This window comes from Anomaloglossus baeobatrachus, chromosome 4, assembly GCF_048569485.1.
Source record: "Anomaloglossus baeobatrachus isolate aAnoBae1 chromosome 4, aAnoBae1.hap1, whole genome shotgun sequence".
In the NCBI taxonomy this organism is placed as follows: Eukaryota; Metazoa; Chordata; class Amphibia; order Anura; family Aromobatidae; genus Anomaloglossus; species Anomaloglossus baeobatrachus.
The window spans coordinates 457,129,905-457,149,784 of NC_134356.1; positions in this window are offsets into that span (position 1 = coordinate 457,129,905).

The following is a 19,880-nucleotide window of genomic DNA, read 5'->3' on the forward strand; positions in this document are numbered from 1 at the left end:
GGTGCCGCTCACAGGCTCTATTGGCAAAAAGGCATTTGAGAGAAACCTTGTTTCTAAACATGATATCGATGTGCCTTGGAAAAATAACTAGTGAACCACCCATTTAAGCTTCAAACCACTGAGTGATGTTATTGAGTAATAGTGTTGTTTAGATAATTTGTCCAATACAGCTCAGTAACACACAAATATTTTGTATTTCCTATGAAATGTAGGAATTAAAGTGAACAGAGAAAATTGGAAAATTGCATTTAGGGGAGGACAGCAAAAAATAAACTGGTATGCTATTTAACTCTAGTAGTAGAGATGAGCGAATATATTCGAGTGGAATGCAATTCAATATTACAAAAATCTGCATTCGACAAAATGTGGATTTTTTGTAATTAGTTTCTGGCCACCATTTTGCTAAGGGGTCATCGAAAGGTTAAAAGGTAAATAATATTTATACTCACCTTATTACCCTGCACCATTCCCCATCCGGTCCTTGGTACATCTAATCACCGCTGCCTAGTACTCAATCCCAGGGGGCACACTTGACTTATTCCATTTAATTTTAAAAGTCATCTACAGCCCATAGAAAGTTGTAGTATTTGAGCTCAGTGGTAACTGTTTTTAGGAAGAATTTGATTTGGAAACTTAAGCATCTAAAATAGTTAGAAAATGACTTGAGGATTCTTACCTCATTCTCAACATTTGACTTGAAATTCATATATCCTTCTGATGATGTGTTCTTTAAGTCGTCAGTAAAGTCTTTATTAACAATCTTAAACTCCAGTGGCACAAGAGCAGTAGGTATGGCGGTGGTTGCTTGTGAAGTTGTGTTGATTGAGCTGCTGGGTATGGTTGTTCTTAAAGTGTTGGCTTTTGTTGTACCTAGTGATGAATATGAAATACTAGTAGCTAATGATGTCATTGTGGTAGTGGGTGCTGATGTAGTCAATGCTGAATTTGTGTTGGTGGATGTTAATGTAACTGATGATGATGTTGATAAGGAGGTAACTGTTGAATCTGAAATGTCGTTTGTAGTTGGATGAGACATTGTAATGCTGGATGTTGCTGCTGATGTAATTTGAGATGATGTTGACATGTTGGAAGATTGCATTGGTTGTGTAGTTAATAGAGTTGAATTTGCTGATAATGTTGACGTATTAGAGGTTGATGATGTTGGCAGAGTTGTAATATTAGACATTGTTTCTGATGTAACGTGAGATGATGTTGACGTGTTGGTAGACTGCATTGGTTGTGTAGTTAATAGAGTTGAACTTGCTGATAATGTTGATGTATTAGAGGTTGATGATGTTGGCAGAGATGTAATATTAGACGTTGTTTCTGATGTAACGTGAGATGATGTTGACGTGTTGGTAGACTGCATTGGTTGTGTAGTTAATAGAGTTGAACTTGCTGATAATGTTGATGTATTAGAGGGTGATGATGTTGGCAGAGTTGTAATATTAGAAGTTGTTTCTGATGTAACTTGAGATGATGTTGACGTGTTGGTAGACTGCATTGGTTGTGTAGTTAGTAAAGTTGAATTTGCTGATAATGTTGATGTATTAGAGGTTGATGATGTTGGCAGAGTTGTAATATTAGAAGTTGTTTCTGATGTAACATGAGATGATGTTGACGTATTGGTAGACTGCATTGGTTGTGTAGTTAATAGAGTTGAATGTGTTGATAATGTTGATGTATTAGAGGTTGATGACGTTAGCAGAGTTGTAATATTAGAAGTTGTTTCTGATGTAACGTGAGATGATATTGACGTGTTGGTAGACTGCATTGGTTGTGTAGTTAATAGAGTTGAACTTGCTGATAATGTTGATGTATTAGAGGGTGATGATGTTGGCAGAGTTATAATATTAGAAGTTGTTTCTGATGTAACTTGAGATGATGTTGACGTGTTGGTAGACTGCATTGGTTGTGTAGTTAATAGAGTTGAACTTGCTGATAATGTTGATGTATTAGAGGTTGATGATGTTGGCAGAGATGTAATATTAGACGTTGTTTCTGATGTAACGTGAGATGATGTTGACATGTTGGTAGACTGCATTGGTTGTGTAGTTAATAGAGTTGAATGTGTTGATAATGTTGATGTATTAGAGGTTGATGACGTTAGCAGAGTTGTAATATTAGAAGTTGTTTCTGATGTAACGTGAGAGGATGTTGACGTGTTGGTAGACTGCATTGGTTGTGTAGTTAATAGAGTTGAACTTGCTGATAATGTTGATGTATTAGAGGTTGATGATGTTGGCAGAGATGTAATATTAGATGTTGTTTCTGATGTAACGTAAAATGATGTTGACGTGTTGGTAGACTGCATTGGTTGTGTAGTTAATAGAGTTGAATTTGCTGATAATGTTGATGTATTAGAGGGTGATGATGTCGGCACAGTTGTAATATTAGAAGGTGTTTCTGATGTAACTTGAGATGATGTTGACGTGTTGGTAGACTGCATTGGTTGTGTAGTTAATAGAGTTGAACTTGCTGATAATGTTGATGTATTAGAGGTTGATGATGTTGGCAGAGATGTAATATTAGACGTTGTTTCTGATGTAACGTGAGATGATGTTGACATGTTGGTAGACTGCATTGGTTGTGTAGTTAATAGAGTTGAACTTGTTGATAATGTTAACGTATTAAAGGGTGATGAAGTTGACAGAGATGTGATGTTTGATGTTGTGGATGTAACTTGGGATGATGTTGACATGTTGGAAGATTGCAATGTTTGTGTTGTTTTTAGATTTGAACTTGTTAATGTTGAAGTATTGGAAGTTGATGACATTGGCACAGATGTAATGTTAGTTGTTGTTGCAGATGAAACTTGGGATGATGTTAAAGTGTTGGGAGACTGCATTGTTTGTGTAGTTGAGAGAGTTGAACTTGTTGATAATGTTGATGTATTTGAGGGTGATGAAGTTGGCAGAAATGTATTGCTTGCTGATGTTGATGTCACTTGGGATGATGTTGACATGTTGGTAGAATGCGTTGCTGGTGTTGTTGATAGAGTTGAATTAGTTGATAATGTTGAAGTATTTAAAGGAGATGAAGTTGGCAGAGATGTAATATTAGATGTTGTTGGTGATGTAACGTGGGATGATGTTGCCGAGTTGTCAAATTGTGTTGCTTGTGAAGTGAACAAAGTAGAACTTGATAATGTTGAAGTATTGGAAGATAATGACGTTGACAGAGATGTAATGTCAGATGTTGTAGCTGATGTAACTTGGGATGATGTTGACGCGTTGGGAGATTGCATTATTTGTGATATTAATTCAGTAGAATTTGTTGATAATGTTGATGGAACTGTTGTATGTTTGGATGTTATTTCTGATGTACCTGTGGATGATGCTGATGTGTTGGATTGTTGCATAGTTTGTGTTGTTGATGACGTTAAACTTTCTGTTAATGTTGAAGTATTGGTGATTGGCAGATATGTTGTAATATTGGATGTTCCTGATGTAACTTGAGATGTTGTTAATGTGTTAGGTGGCTGCATTGTTTGTGATGTTGATGGAGTTGAATGTGTTGATAACGTTGAAGTATTTGAGGGCAATGAAGTTGGCATAGATGTTGTGATCTTGGATGTTGTTAATGTAGCTTGGGACAATGTTGATAGAGTCGTCAGTGGTGTTTCAGTATTTGATGTTGTTCCTGTAGTTTGGGATGATATTAATGTAGTGGAAAATTGTATCATTTGTGATGTAGATGGCGCTAAACTTGTTGATAATATTGAAGTATTGGAAGATGATGAGGTTGGCGTAAATGTTGTGGTGTGGGAGGATGTTGATGTAACTTGGGACAATGTTGACGCATCGGAAGATTGAGTTGCTTGTGATGTAGATAGAGCTGAACTTGTTGATAGAGTCAAAGTATTGGAAGGTAATGAAGCTGGCAGTGGTGTGGATGTTGTTAATAAACCTGGTGATGATGTTGAGGAGCTGGATAGTTCCACTGCTGATGATGAAGCTGATGTTACTGTTAATGACGTTTCAGTTGTTGAAGACATTGTAGGTAACATTGTTGTTATTTTAGCTAAAGCCGTTGTATTATTGAGGGCTGTAGCTGAAGTAGTAGAGCTGTAGGAATTCGAGGTCAATAGAGAAGTATTGTTGTTTGAAGCTGTTGTGGCTGACATTGAAGTATTCATGATAGTAGAGCTTGTTGATGTCGCATCAGTTGCGGATGGTGTTGTGTCATTACTTTGAGCTGTGGACACTGTAAGTGCAAAAAATATAAAATTTCTAGTATTACATTTAAAAGTACGGTATATATGTAGCAATACTGGTTTACTAAACAAATATATATTTTTATTTTACTTTTTAAGTCAATTAAAAAATGTGGTATGCATCATTGCCCAGGGTAAAATAAATGGATTTTGTTAAAATGTAAAATATAACTATCACTTAAAATGTATTGGTAGAAAGACATTATGTAATGTAGTAATATATTTTAATGGCATTGTAAAAATAAATCTGCTCATTAGTGAACTGAATTCAGTATTCCAAACCTGAAAATGCCATTCTAAAGCTATGTGTGATCTGTTTCTCTAAGTTGATCTGATCAAATTGAAAAACAAACAAGCAAAGAATCTCAACTTAAAGGAAATGTGTCATCGGAAAATGAGATACTGTTTAAATACGTTTATTTGTGTCAAATATACAGTATATTATTTAAACCAATTGTTTTTCAAATCTCGACCTGTATTAAAAAAATAGAAATCTTTCCATTTTTACACTGCCCTTTGGAACCAACCTACACTCATACTTTTTCTTTTAACAAATGGACACATATATTAACAGCAACAGAATAACTCAGAAACTATCTTTTGTTCTGAAGCATCTAATAAACATGTGCAAAGAGGAAAAGGGAGTAATGTGACATAACCTATTGTGAATGGTAGATCCTGTGTTCTTAGCTGTATTTTGAGGTGTTAAGCTGGGTTCACACTAAGCGACAGCGACAACGACGTCGCTGTTACGTCACCATTTTCTGTGACGTAATAGCGACCTTGTAAGTCACTGTTATGATCGCTGCTTAGCTGTCAAACACAGCGACGCAGCAGCGATCATAACATCGCTGTGCTACATGTGCAGAGAGCAGGGAGCCGCGCTTAGCGCTGGCTCCTTGCTCTCCTAGGTACAGTACACATCGGGTTAATTAACCCGATGTGTCCTGCAACTACATGTCACAGTGCAGAGAGCAGGGAGCCGCGCACACTGCTTAGCGCTGGCTCCTTGCTCTCCTAGCTACAGTACACATAGGGTTAATTACCCGATGTGTACTGCAGCCACATGTGCACAGAGCAGGAGCTGGCACTGGCAGCAAGGGCGGAGGCTGGTAATGAAGGTAAATATCGGGTAACCAGGGAAAGGTCTTCCCTTGGTTACCCGATGTTTACGCTGGTTGCAGCTTACCGCAGCTGTCAGACGCCGGCTCCTGCTCCCTGCTCGCTTCAGTTCGTCGCTCCCTCGCTGTCACACAGCAATGTGTGTGTCACAGCGGGAGAGTGACGACCAAAAAATGAAGCTGGACATTCAGCAACGACGGGCGACCTCACAGCAGGGGCCAGGTCGTTGCTGGATGTCACACACAGCGACAGCGACGGGACGTCGCTGCAACGTCACAGAAAATGGTGACGTAGCAGCGACGTCGTTGTCGCTGTGTGTGACACCAGCTTTACTTATAGTTGTAATCCTATGTGTGATATTTAAACTTCTGAAAAGTCTTCAGTAGAGAACAGAAAGTATAACTCTACAAATAGCCCCAGTTGCCCTTGTTAATATGTCAAGAGTTATTTATTTATTATGTAGATTGTGATATGAAGAAAACACATTGTCAAGATAATAAAAAAATACTGATTTAAACAAGTCATTTTATAATTTTCTATTCTCATTAATTATTAAAAGTTGAAAATTTGTCATGGCAAATCATGCAAAAACAATGACCCTGATGCAGCTAAGACTTATGCATTTTGTCATTGATTTAAATTGCAGAGATTGCCATTAGAGATGAGCGAACCGGTCGCGGTTCGGCTCGAGGTTGGTTCGCCGAACGGACCTCCCGTTCGAGTTCGGTTCGTCGAACGTTCGACGAACCGAACTCGAACTGCATAGGAAACAATGGCAGGCAATCACAAACACAGAAAAACACCTAGAAAACACCCTCAAAGGTGTCCTAAAGGTGACAAACAACTCAAACACATTGGAAAGTGACAAGGACATATACTCATGCGAAAACAAAACAGCTGGACAAGGAAAAAGAGGAGGACACACAGATATAGGCATGGCACGCCCTTCTAAAATCATGTAAAACACCGCAAGGTGACTCCAAGCGGAGTCTCCCTTTTTTCCAAAAATTGGGCCACACACACACCCACCCCTTCAGTGGCAGCACTTGTGCCCCAGTTGTACACTTCACAGCTACATTTGCATCAAGCACATTCAAAAATACGCCATTCTTATCCGTCCCCAGGATGACACCGGGGTAGGTAGCAAAGTCTTTCCTGATCCCAGCTCTGTTCATCTTGGCTTCTTTTAAAAACACAGCAAGCAAGGGTTACTCCAAGCGGAGTCTCCCTTTTTTCCAAAAATTGGGCCACACAGACACCCACCCCATCAGTGGCAGCACTTGGGCCCTAGTTGCAAACAGGATGTTTTGATTTGCATCAAGCACATTCAAAAATACGCCATTCTTATCCGTCCCCAGGATGACACCGGGGTACGTAGATAAAGTCTTTGCTGATCCATGACTTGTTCATCTTGGCTTCTTTTAAAAACAATGTAAGCAAGGGTTACTCCAAGCGGAGTCTCCCTTTTTTTCCAAAAATTGGGCCACACAGACACCCACCCCATCAGTGGCAGCACTTGGGCCCTAGTTGCAAACAGGATGTTTTGATTTGCATCAAGCACATTCAAAAATACGCCATTCTTATCCGTCCCCAGGATGACACCGGGGTAGGTAGCAAAGTCTTTCCTGATCCCAGCTCTGTTCATCTTGGCTTCTTTTAAAAACACAGCAAGCAAGGGTTACTCCAAGCGGAGTCTCCCTTTTTTCCAAAAATTGGGCCACACAGACACCCACCCCATCAGTGGCAGCACTTGGGCCCTAGTTGCAAACAGGATGTTTTGATTTGCATCAAGCACATTCAAAAATACGCCATTCTTATCCGTCCCCAGGATGACACCGGGGTACGTAGATAAAGTCTTTGCTGATCCATGACTTGTTCATCTTGGCTTCTTTTAAAAACAATGTAAGCAAGGGTTACTCCAAGCGGAGTCTCCCTTTTTTTCCAAAAATTGGGCCACACAGACACCCACCCCATCAGTGGCAGCACTTGGGCCCTAGTTGCAAACAGGATGTTTTGATTTGCATCAAGCACATTCAAAAATACGCCATTCTTATCCGTCCCCAGGATGACACCGGGGTAGGTAGCAAAGTCTTTCCTGATCCCAGCTCTGTTCATCTTGGCTTCTTTTAAAAACACAGCAAGCAAGGGTTACTCCAAGCGGAGTCTCCCTTTTTTCCAAAAATTGGGCCCACACACACCCACCCCTTCAGTGGCAGCAGTTGTGCCCCAGTTGTACACTTCACAGCTAGATTTGCATCAAGCACATTCAAAAATACGCCATTCTTATCCGTCCCCAGGATGACACCGGGGTAGGTAGCAAAGTCTTTCCTGATCCCAGCTCTGTTCATCTTGGCTTCTTTTAAAAACACAGCAAGCAAGGGTTACTCCAAGCGGAGTCTCCCTTTTTTCCAAAAATTGGGCCACACAGACACCCACCCCATCAGTGGCAGCACTTGGGCCCTAGTTGCAAACAGGATGTTTTGATTTGCATCAAGCACATTCAAAAATACGCCATTCTTATCCGTCCCCAGGATGACACCGGGGTACGTAGATAAAGTCTTTGCTGATCCATGACTTGTTCATCTTGGCTTCTTTTAAAAACAATGTAAGCAAGGGTTACTCCAAGCGGAGTCTCCCTTTTTTTCCAAAAATTGGGCCACACAGACACCCACCCCATCAGTGGCAGCACTTGGGCCCTAGTTGCAAACAGGATGTTTTGATTTGCATCAAGCACATTCAAAAATACGCCATTCTTATCCGTCCCCAGGATGACACCGGGGTAGGTAGCAAAGTCTTTCCTGATCCCAGCTCTGTTCATCTTGGCTTCTTTTAAAAACACAGCAAGCAAGGGTTACTCCAAGCGGAGTCTCCCTTTTTTCCAAAAATTGGGCCCACACACACCCACCCCTTCAGTGGCAGCAGTTGTGCCCCAGTTGTACACTTCACAGCTAGATTTGCATCAAGCACATTCAAAAATACGCCATTCTTATCCGTCCCCAGGATGACACCGGGGTAGGTAGCAAAGTCTTTCCTGATCCCAGCTCTGTTCATCTTGGCTTCTTTTAAAAACACAGCAAGCAAGGGTTACTCCAAGCGGAGTCTCCCTTTTTTCCAAAAATTGGGCCACACAGACACCCACCCCATCAGTGGCAGCACTTGGGCCCTAGTTGCAAACAGGATGTTTTGATTTGCATCAAGCACATTCCAAATCCACAAGCATTTACTCTCCCCAGGATGACACAGGGGTAGTAAATTCCTTCTGGATCCATGACTTGTTCATTTTGATGAACGTCAGTCTGTCCACATTGTCACTGGACAGACGCGTGCGCTTATCTGTCAGCACACACCCAGCAGCACTGAATACACGTTCAGAGACAACGCTGGCAGCTGGACACGACAAAATCTCCAAGGCGTAACTGGAGAGCTCTGGCCATTTTTCTATGTTTGAAGCCCAAAAGGAGCAAGGCTCCAGTTGCACAGTCATGGCATCGATGTTCATTTGGAGATACTCCTGTATCATCCTCTCCAGCCGTTGAGTATGTGTCAGACTTGTTGTCTCTGGTGGCCTTGCAAAAGAGGGTCTAAAAAAATTATGAAAAGATTCCATAAAATTGCTGTTACCGGCACCAGATACGGTCCTACTGGTACGGGTAGACTGGTGAAGATGACGAGACCGTCCCATGTTTGTCAAGTTACAACTGGGAGATTCCCTCCCTGCACCTGCACGGTTGTTTGGTGGAAAAGCCGAGCTAAGATCGAGTAACAGCTTCTGCTGATACTCCTGCATACGTGCGTCCCTTTCTATGGCTGGAATTATGTCACAAAATTTGGACTTGTACCGGGGATCTAATAGTGTGGCAATCCAGTAGTCATCATCACTTCTAATTTTGACAATACGACTGTCATGTTGGAGGTAGTGCAACAAGAAGGCACTCATGTGTCTTGCGCAGCCATGCGGACCAAGTCCACGCTGTGTTTGTGGCATAGAGGTGCTAACCGTTCTTTCTTCCTCTGACATCTCCCCCCAACCTCTTTCAACTGAAATTTGACCAAGGTCTCCCTCATCCGCTGAGTCTTCCATGTCCATGGACAGTTCGTCCTCCATTTCTTCATGTTCTCCTGCACCTTGCTCAACATTTCGCCTGCTACTATGCGCCCTTGTCGATCCCTGTTCCCCATGGTCCCATGCCTGCTGCGTTGGTGATGATGAACGTCTGGATCTTGGTGATGTTGTTGTCCCTTGCACATATGAATCCTCCTGTAGTTCCTCCCCTTCATGTTGTCCCACCCCCTGACTCCGAATAGTGTTTAGCGTGTGCTCCAGCATGTAAATGACTGGAATCGTCATGCTGATAATGGCATTGTCAGAGCTAAACATATTCGTCGCCATGTCGAAACTGTGAAGAAGGGTGCATAGGTCCTTGATCTGAGACCACTCCATCAGGGTGATCTGCCCCACCTCTGCATCTCGTTGGCCCAGGCTATACGTCATGACGTATTGCACCAGGGCTCTGCGGTGCTGCCACAGTCGCCCATAACATGTGTAGAGTTGAATTCCAGCGTGTCGCCACATCGCATTTCAGGCGATGAACCGGCAGGCCGAAAGACTTCTGGAGCGATGCAAGTCGCTCAGCTGCGGCGCTTGAACGCCGGAAGTGAGCAGACAGTTTTCGTGCCCTGTTCAGAAGGCCATCTAGGCCGGGATAGTGTGTTAAAAATTGCTGCACGACAAGGTTCAACACGTGAGCCATACAAGGTACGTGTGTCACCTTGCCCAGGCGAAGGGCCGCACCCAGGTTTGCAGCATTGTCGCACACGGCCTTACCAGGCTGCAGGTTGAGTGGAGACAACCATTTATTAAACTCGGACCGCAGAGCTGACCACAACTCCTCAGCTGTGTGACTCTTATTACCAAGACATGTCAAGCTAAAGACCGCCTGATGCCGTTGCGCTCGGCTGCCAGCATAGTAATGAGGCGTGCGTGATTCCTTCTGCGCAGTGAGAACGCTGGTGGCCTGACCAGGCAGGCTTGGGGCGGAGGTGGAGGACCCAGATGAGGTGGAGGATGCAGAAGCTGTGGCGGAACTTGGACAGACAGAGGATTGACACACAAGTCGTGGGGACGGCAAGACTTGTGCAGCAGACCCTTCACCATCTATCACCATAGTTACCCAGTGCCCAGTCAGCGACATGTAACGTCCCTGTCCATGCTTACTGGTCCAAGTATCGGTGGTGAAATGCACCCGTTCACACACAGAGTTTCTCAAGGAAGCGGTGATGTTGTGTGCGACATGCTGGTGTAGCGCGGGCACACCTTTCTTAGAGAAGTAGTGGCGACTAGGCATCTGGTACTGGGGCACAGCGACAGACATAAGGTCTCTAAAATCCTGTGTGTCCACTAGGCGGAAAGGCAGCATTTCGGTAGCCAACAGCTTACAGAGGGATAGAGTCAACCTCTTAGCTTTGTCATGGGTCGGAGGAAGTGGCCTTTTATTTGACCACATCTGAGGGACAGAGATCTGGCTGCTGTGTGTAGACGGTGTTGAGTAGGGTGTCCCTGGAAAAATGCAGGTTTGTGAGGAAAGTGCAGGCGGAGACATGATGTTGCCTTCATCCAACGTTGGTGCTATCGATGTCTGAGAGAGCTGTACACACTCACTTGTTTCCCCTTCCAAACCAACTGACGACCTTACAAGCAAACTGCCTGTTGCGGTTACAGTGGTGGAAGTTTTGCGTGGAAAAACAGGTGTGACAGCTGTCCCCACAGTCCTAGAAGATGAAGAGCGCGCGGATGCACTGGAAGGGGCGGGCGGTGGATGGTTCGCTCCGCTAGCCGGCATTGCAGCACGGTGAGCTTCCCACCGGGACTTATGATATTTATTCATGTGACGATTCATGGAAGAAGTTGTCAAACTGCTGAGGTTTTGACCTCTACTAACAGAATCATGACAAATGTTACATATCACATGAGTTGGGCGATCTTTTTCGATGTGAAAAAAGGCCCAGGCTAGGCAAGGCTTAGAGGCCATGCGACCTGTTGATCCACCCCGAATAATGCTCATAGGCAGAGTGGTGGCTGAGGATGCAGTTGTAGACGTGCTACCAGTGCTCCGACTCTGTCCAGGAAGGCGCAAGGTAACTTCGTCGTCGGTTGCATCCTCCTCCACCGCCTCTGTTGACCTCCTCGAGTGCCTGACTGGGGGTTGACAGTAGGTGGGATCTAGAACGTCATCATCAATTGTTGTGTTCGCACTCCCCTCCCCCTCAGACCGAGCCTCTTCTTGCCCTGACCGAATATTTAAGTTGTCATCCCAATCGGGTATCTGCGTCTCATCTTCATCAGTATGTTCCTCATTGTCTATAACCACAGGTGTTACAGTTTGTGACAAAGGGTCAACATTATGCTCAGAAACTTGGTCCTCACGGCCTGAATCTGAGTCACAAAGGTTCTGGGCATCACTGCAGACCATTTCCTGTTCTGTACTCACTGTAGCTTGGGAGCAGACCTCTGATTCCCAGGCTATAGTGTGACTGAACAGCTCTGCAGACTCAGCCATCTCAGTTCCACCATACTGTGCAGGGCTGATGGAGACTTCAGAGCTGGGAGAAATCAAGTGTGATTGGGATGACAACTCAGAGGAATGGTGTTTTTTGGATGCGGTACTTGAAGTGGCTGAGAGGGCACTTGTTGGACCACTTGAGATCCATTCAAGCATTTTCCTTTTTTGCCCATCATCTAGCTTTGTTCCTCTTGTTCGTGTCCGTAAAAAAGGGAGCACATCGGATTGTCCACAATAAGTAGTAGACATCTTACTTTTGCTAGTAGATGGTCTATCTTCAGCAGATGATAATGGAGCTTTGCCACCTTCCCCACTGACAAAACATTTTTTGCCTTTTCCACCACGCCTCTTCCCCTTTCCACCAGCATCTGTCATTTTGCCACTCATGTTGATTGCGACAAGATTGTGGACTGAAAATGTGGTAGTAAAAATTGAGAGGTGGTGAAGATTGCAGTGGTGGTCTAGCTTTATTAACAGCAGAATAATAAAGAATAAATATCCCTGACAATGTAACTTAGTTATAATTCGTTGGAGTGTGCAACGCAGGCAGACGTGCTGCAAATGTCTTGGCACTAGTGGGACTATAGCAAAGTCCAATAGCCACGTATAGGATGCCACTAGGTACACTGAGTGTTTGCTAGTATAATGGCTTCGTTATAATTTGTTGTAGTGTGCAACGCAGGCAGATGCGCTCTGCAAATGTCTTGGCACTAGTGGGACTATAGCAAAGTCCAATAGCCACGTATAGGATGCCACTAGGTACACTGAGTGTGTGCTAGTATAATGGCTTCGTTATAATTAGTTGGAGTGTGCAACGCAGGCAGATGCGCTCTGCAAATGTCTTGGCACTAGTGGGACTATAGCAAAGTCCAATAGCCACGTATAGGATGCCACTAGGTACACTGAGTGTTTGCTAGTATAATGGCTTCGTTATAATTTGTTGTAGTGTGCAACGCAGGCAGATGCGCTCTGCAAATGTCTTGGCACTAGTGGGACTATAGCAAAGTCCAATAGCCACGTATAGGATGCCACTAGGTACACTGAGTGTGTGCTAGTATAATGGCTTCGTTATAATTAGTTGGAGTGTGCAACGCAGGCAGATGCGCTCTGCAAATGTCTTGGCACTAGTGGGACTATAGCAAAGTCCAATAGCCACGTATAGGATGCCACTAGGTACACTGAGTGTGTGCTAGTATAATGGCTTCGTTATAATTAGTTGGAGTGTGCAACGCAGGCAGATGCGCTCTGCAAATGTCTTGGCACTAGTGGGACTATAGCAAAGTCCAATAGCCACGTATAGGATGCCACTAGGTACACTGAGTGTTTGCTAGTATAAGGGCTTCGTTATAATTAGTTGGAGTGTGCAACGCAGGCAGATGCGCTCTGCAAATGTCTTGGCACTAGTGGGACTATAGCAAAGTCCAATAGCCACGTATAGGATGCCACTAGGTACACTGAGTGTTTGCTAGTATAATGGCTTCGTTATAATTAGTTGGAGTGTGCAACGCAGGCAGATGCGCTCTGCAAATGTCTTGGCACTAGAGGGACTATAGCAAAGTCCAATAGCCACGTATAGGATGCCACTAGGTACACTGAGTGTTTGCTAGTATAATGGCTTCGTTATAATTAGTTGGAGTGTGCAACGCAGGCAGATGCGCTCTGCAAATGTCTTGGCACTAGAGGGACTATAGCAAAGTCCAATAGCCACGTATAGGATGCCACTAGGTACACTGAGTGTGTGCTAGTATAATGGCTTCGTTATAATTAGTTGGAGTGTGCAACGCAGGCAGATGCGCTCTGCAAATGTCTTGGCACTAGAGGGACTATAGCAAAGTCCAATAGCCACGTATAGGATGCCACTAGGTACACTGAGTGTGTGCTAGTATAATGGCTTCGTTATAATTAGTTGGAGTGTGCAACGCAGGCAGATGCGCTCTGCAAATGTCTTGGCACTAGTGGGACTATAGCAAAGTCCAATAGCCACGTATAGGATGCCACTAGGTACACTGAGTGTTTGCTAGTATAATGGCTTCGTTATAATTAGTTGGAGTGTGCAACGCAGGCAGATGCGCTCTGCAAATGTCTTGGCACTAGTGGGACTATAGCAAAGTCCAATAGCCACGTATAGGATGCCACTAGGTACACTGAGTGTTTGCTAGTATAATGGCTTCGTTATAATTAGTTGGAGTGTGCAACGCAGGCAGATGCGCTCTGCAAATGTCTTGGCACTAGTGGGACTATAGCAAAGTCCAATAGCCACGTATAGGATGCCACTAGGTACACTGAGTGTTTGCTAGTATAATGGCTTCGTTATAATTAGTTGGAGTGTGCAACGCAGGCAGATGCGCTCTGCAAATGTCTTGGCACTAGTGGGACTATAGCAAAGTCCAATAGCCACGTATAGGATGCCACTAGGTACACTGAGTGTGTGCTAGTATAATGGCTTCGTTATAATTAGTTGGAGTGTGCAACGCAGGCAGATGCGCTGTGCAAATGTCTTGGCACTAGTGGGACTATAGCAAAGTCCAATAGCCACGTATAGGATGCCACTAGGTACACTGAGTGTTTGCTAGTATAATGGCTTCGTTATAATTAGTTGGAGTGTGCAACGCAGGCAGATGCGCTCTGCAAATGTCTTGGCACTAGTGGGACTATAGCAAAGTCCAATAGCCACGTATAGGATGCCACTAGGTACACTGAGTGTTTGCTAGTATAATGGCTGAGTTTAAAAAACTTGGAGTGTGCAATGCAGGCAGATGTGCTCTGCTAATGTCTTTGCACTAGTGGGACTATAGCAAAGTCCAATAGCCACGTATAGGATGCCACTAGGTACACTGAGTGTTTGCTAGTAAAATTGCTTAGTTTAAAAAACTTGGAGTGTGCAATGCAGGCAGATGTGCTCTGCAAATGTCTTGGCCCTAGTGGGACTATAGCAAAGTCCAATAGCCATGTATAGGATGCCACTAGGTACACTGAGTGTGTGCTAGTATAATGGCTTCGTTATAATTAGTTGGAGTGTGCAACGCAGGCAGATGCGCTCTGCAAATGTCTTGGCACTAGTGGGACTATAGCAAAGTCCAATAGCCACGTATAGGATGCCACTAGGTACACTGAGTGTTTGCTAGTATAATGGCTTCGTTATAATTTGTTGTAGTGTGCAACGCAGGCAGATGCGCTCTGCAAATGTCTTGGCACTAGTGGGACTATAGCAAAGTCCAATAGCCACGTATAGGATGCCACTAGGTACACTGAGTGTGTGCTAGTATAATGGCTTCGTTATAATTAGTTGGAGTGTGCAACGCAGGCAGATGCGCTCTGCAAATGTCTTGGCACTAGTGGGACTATAGCAAAGTCCAATAGCCACGTATAGGATGCCACTAGGTACACTGAGTGTTTGCTAGTATAATGGCTTTGTTATAATTAGTTGGAGTGTGCAACGCAGGCAGATGCGCTCTGCAAATGTCTTGGCACTAGTGGGACTATAGCAAAGTCCAATAGCCACGTATAGGATGCCACTAGGTACACTGAGTGTTTGCTAGTATAATGGCTTCGTTATAATTTGTTGTAGTGTGCAACGCAGGCAGATGCGCTCTGCAAATGTCTTGGCACTAGTGGGACTATAGCAAAGTCCAATAGCCACGTATAGGATGCCACTAGGTACACTGAGTGTGTGCTAGTATAATGGCTTCGTTATAATTAGTTGGAGTGTGCAACGCAGGCAGATGCGCTCTGCAAATGTCTTGGCACTAGTGGGACTATAGCAAAGTCCAATAGCCACGTATAGGATGCCACTAGGTACACTGAGTGTTTGCTAGTATAATGGCTTCGTTATAATTAGTTGGAGTGTGCAACGCAGGCAGATGCGCTCTGCAAATGTCTTGGCACTAGTGGGACTATAGCAAAGTCCAATAGCCACGTATAGGATGCCACTAGGTACACTGTGTGTTTGCTAGTATAATGGCTGAGTTTAAAAAACTTGGAGTGTGCAATGCAGGCAGATGTGCTCTGCTAATGTCTTTGCACTAGTGGGACTATAGCAAAGTCCAATAGCCACGTATAGGATGCCACTAGGTACACTGAGTGTTTGCTAGTAAAATTGCTTAGTTTAAAAAACTTGGAGTGTGCAATGCAGGCAGATGTGCTCTGCAAATGTCTTGGCACTAGTGGGACTATAGCAAAGTCCAATAGCCACGTATAGGATGCCACTAGGTACACTGAGTGTTTGCTAGTATAATGGCTTCGTTATAATTTGTTGGAGTGTGCAACGCAGGCAGATGCGCTCTGCAAATGTCTTGGCCCTAGTGGGACTATAGCAAAGTCCAATAGCCACGTATAGGATGCCACTAGGTACACTGAGTGTTTGCTAGTATAATGGCTGAGTTTAAAAAACTTGGAGTGTGCAATGCAGGCAGATGTGCTCTGCTAATGTCTTTGCACTAGTGGGACTATAGCAAAGTCCAATAGCCACGTATAGGATGCCACTAGGTACACTGAGTGTTTGCTAGTAAAATGGCTTAGTTTAAAAAACTTGGAGTGTGCAATGCAGGCAGATGTGCTCTGCAAATGTCTTTGCACTAGTGGGACTATAGCAAAGTCCAATAGCCACAGATAGGATGCCACTAGGTACACTGAGTGTTTGCTAGTATAATGGCTTAGTTAGAATGAGTTGGAGTGTGCAGAGGACAAGAGGGTACAGTGGCAGGATTGTGGTGCTCTGGGTAGAGGAATGGAAGCCTGCCTTTCTATTCCCTCCTAATGGTGAAATGCAGGGAGGAAATCCCTGACCTGGGCTACACAGACGCTGTTGCTGTTTGCAGGACCTGTCACCTATGGCTCTCTGACCCTGCCGGTACGAGCCCTTAAAAGGACTGCTAGAATGTGCTCTCCCTAAGCTGTCTAACGCTGTGTATGCAGCGCATACAGCTGTATCGGCGATAGGACAAAGGACGGAACTGCGACAGTGATGTCTGACACCAAAGACGCAGAAGGCAGATAATGGCGATCGTGAAGAAAATGTCCGGTTTTATAATGCAGGGACATGTGACATTCAGATCCTATCACACATGCCGTTGCTTCTCTGCCTCAAAGTCCACTTAGGTGTGTGTGTGTCTGTGATTGGCTGACATGCTGGCCAGCCCCACAAGACGCGCGCGCTTAGGGAAGGAAGACAAGAAAAAAAAAAAAAAAAATGGCGATCGCCATTATAGAAACAGCAGTGATCTGAAGGCGCTGTTCACGCACACTATACACTGAAATGTGATAATAGTTTGATTCACAGAGTGACTTACACTATTACAGCAGAAACCAAGCTAAGATTTAGCTGTTTTTTGGCTGCTAGAACCGTTCTCGAACGTTTCTAGAACTATCGAGCTTTTGCAAAAAGCTCGAGTTCTAGTTCGATCTAGAACATGCCCCAAAATCACTCGAGCCTAGAACTGGAGAACCACGAACCACGAACCGCGCTCAACTCTAATTGCCATGTCCCCTTTATTGCTTATACAGACAATTGCTTTAGACATAGGTTCAGCTGGACCTGGTAATACAGGTCATAAGAGCGGATAGCCAGAGTATGCAACCAATCAGAAAAAAGACTGACTGGAACACCTATATGTGTGAATTAGGTGCTAGCTTAAAAATACATGACTATAATAAAGATAATAAGCTGCACACTTACCACTATAGAAATATAAACAAGAAAAATGGTAAAGCATTACTGCTAAAGGGATACTATAATCAATGAAAAATACATTTAACTATCTGGAAAAAATGAAATACATGAAAAATGGTATTGCAAAAATGCTATCAATATTTGAAAGTAGTAGAGATGTTTAGGAAATGTATTGATCAATGCAAATGAGCCTGAAACCAACAACAAGGTAATCTCTAATTTTTCGGGAACCTAACGTTAATGCCTCTCTATGTGCTACTTGCAGATTTTTAATAGCACATAGAGAGGCATTAAGGTTAGGTTCCCGAAAAATTAGAGATTACCTTGTCGTTTGTTTCGGGCTCATTTGCATTGATCAATACATTTGCTAAACATCTCAACTACTTTCAAATATTGATAGCATTTTTGCAATACCATTTTTCATTTATTTCATTTTTTCCAGATAGTTAAATGTATTTTTCATTGTTTATAGCATCCCTTTAGCAGTAATGCTTTACCATTTTTCTTGTTTATATTTCTATAGTGGCTAGTGTGCAGTTTATTATCTTTATTAGAGTATGCAACCAGGGATTAGACCACTTCCAATTAAAATTTGTAGTCTATCCTAAGAATAAGCATTTTTAAACTTGGATCCCAAATACCTGTTTATATTTGATGACTGGCACACCTTCACTCTTGTCTGAGCCACTAATTTAGGGTTTCTCCCTTAAAGTAATTATAATTTGCCCAGAATATCATCATTCTCTGGAGCATATTACTGATTGTTATGTATACATGGAAAGCACAGTTTGCCTGTCTAAACAGGCTATTAAATAAATGCTGACCAGCAAACATGTTGCCAATCAGTAGTCATATAATGCCACACATCGGCAGGTGTATATGCACCTTAAGTTTGGAAGAATGGTCTTGTCTAGTGAAATGACACAACTTCCTTTTTGTGAGACAATTATACTCATTTGGAAACATAAACACTTAAGGCCGCTTTACACGTTACGACATCGCTAATGCGATGTCGTTGGGGTCACGGAATTTGTGACGCAAATCCGACCGCGTTAGCGATGTCATTGCGTGTGAAACCTATGAGCGATTTTGAATCGTCGCAAAAACGTTCAAAATCGCTCATCGGTGACATGGGGGTCCCTTCTCAATTATCGTTGCTGCTGAAGGCACGATGTAGTTCGTCGTTCCTGCAGCAGCATACATCGCTACGTGTGACACCGCTGGAATGAGGAACCTCACCTTACCTGCGGCCGCCAGCATTGAGGAAGGAAGGAGGGGGGGCGGGATGTTACGTCCCGCTCATGTTCGCCCCTCCGCTTTGATTGGGCGGCCGCTTAGTGACGTTGCGGTGACGCTGAACGAACCGCCCACTTAGAAAGGAGGCGGTTCGCCGGTCACAGCAACGTTGCTAGGCAGGTAAGCAGTGTGACGGGTCCGGGCGATGGTGTGTGCCATGGGCAGTGATTTGCCCGTGACGCACAAATGATGGGGGAGGGTACACACGCTAGCGATCTTGCTAGCTAGATCGCAGCGTGTAAAGCGGCCTTTAGACTTTATTATGCAGCTTTTTCTAATTTGTGCATGTGTCTTTAACGTTATCTTAATTTTCATTGAAAGCTCTTGTTTTTTTTAGACTCACAATCCAAAAATCAGTGTTCGAGTTCAGAGCTCGGGTGCTTTACGTATGTAAACTACTTAAGAGAGCATCTCTGTGCTCAGGTACGCTGGGTGTTCAGCCAAGTGGGAGCCGCTTGCAGTCTCTGAATGGCTTGCACTGGGGTTAACAAGAGCGTTATCGAATGTAGTGTGTACAAAACAAAAACAAACCCGCCCTTCCTGATTAGGAAATCTTCTGCTTATGGCTAGCTGTATGTAAGCGGAGACCCGAACTGCCCAATTAGTAACTTCCAGTGGGGTTCAGGTCGAGTCCAGGTCCAGAACAGAACTTTATCTAATGTCCGGATGAACCTGCCGAACCTGAACTTCAACAGCTCCGCTCATCTCTAGTTTTTAATGATTCACAAGTAAACAGTTTTTAGGAAGCCTGTCACTCAATTCATGCTGCTCAAACCAAAGGTAACATGAATCAGAGTCTGGCTGCACAATTACAGACAGATATATTTTCCACTGAAATTCTCCAGTATTTCAGAGAAGGTATAGTTTGAAGATAGGGGCATGGAACATAACCAAAGACAAGAATAATCCAACAGTCACCCCGGGCCGGCATTTTCCAATGCCACTGAAATTGATTGATAGGTATTTCACTTAAGGCCACTTTACACGCTGCGACATCGCTCAAGCGATCTCGATGGGG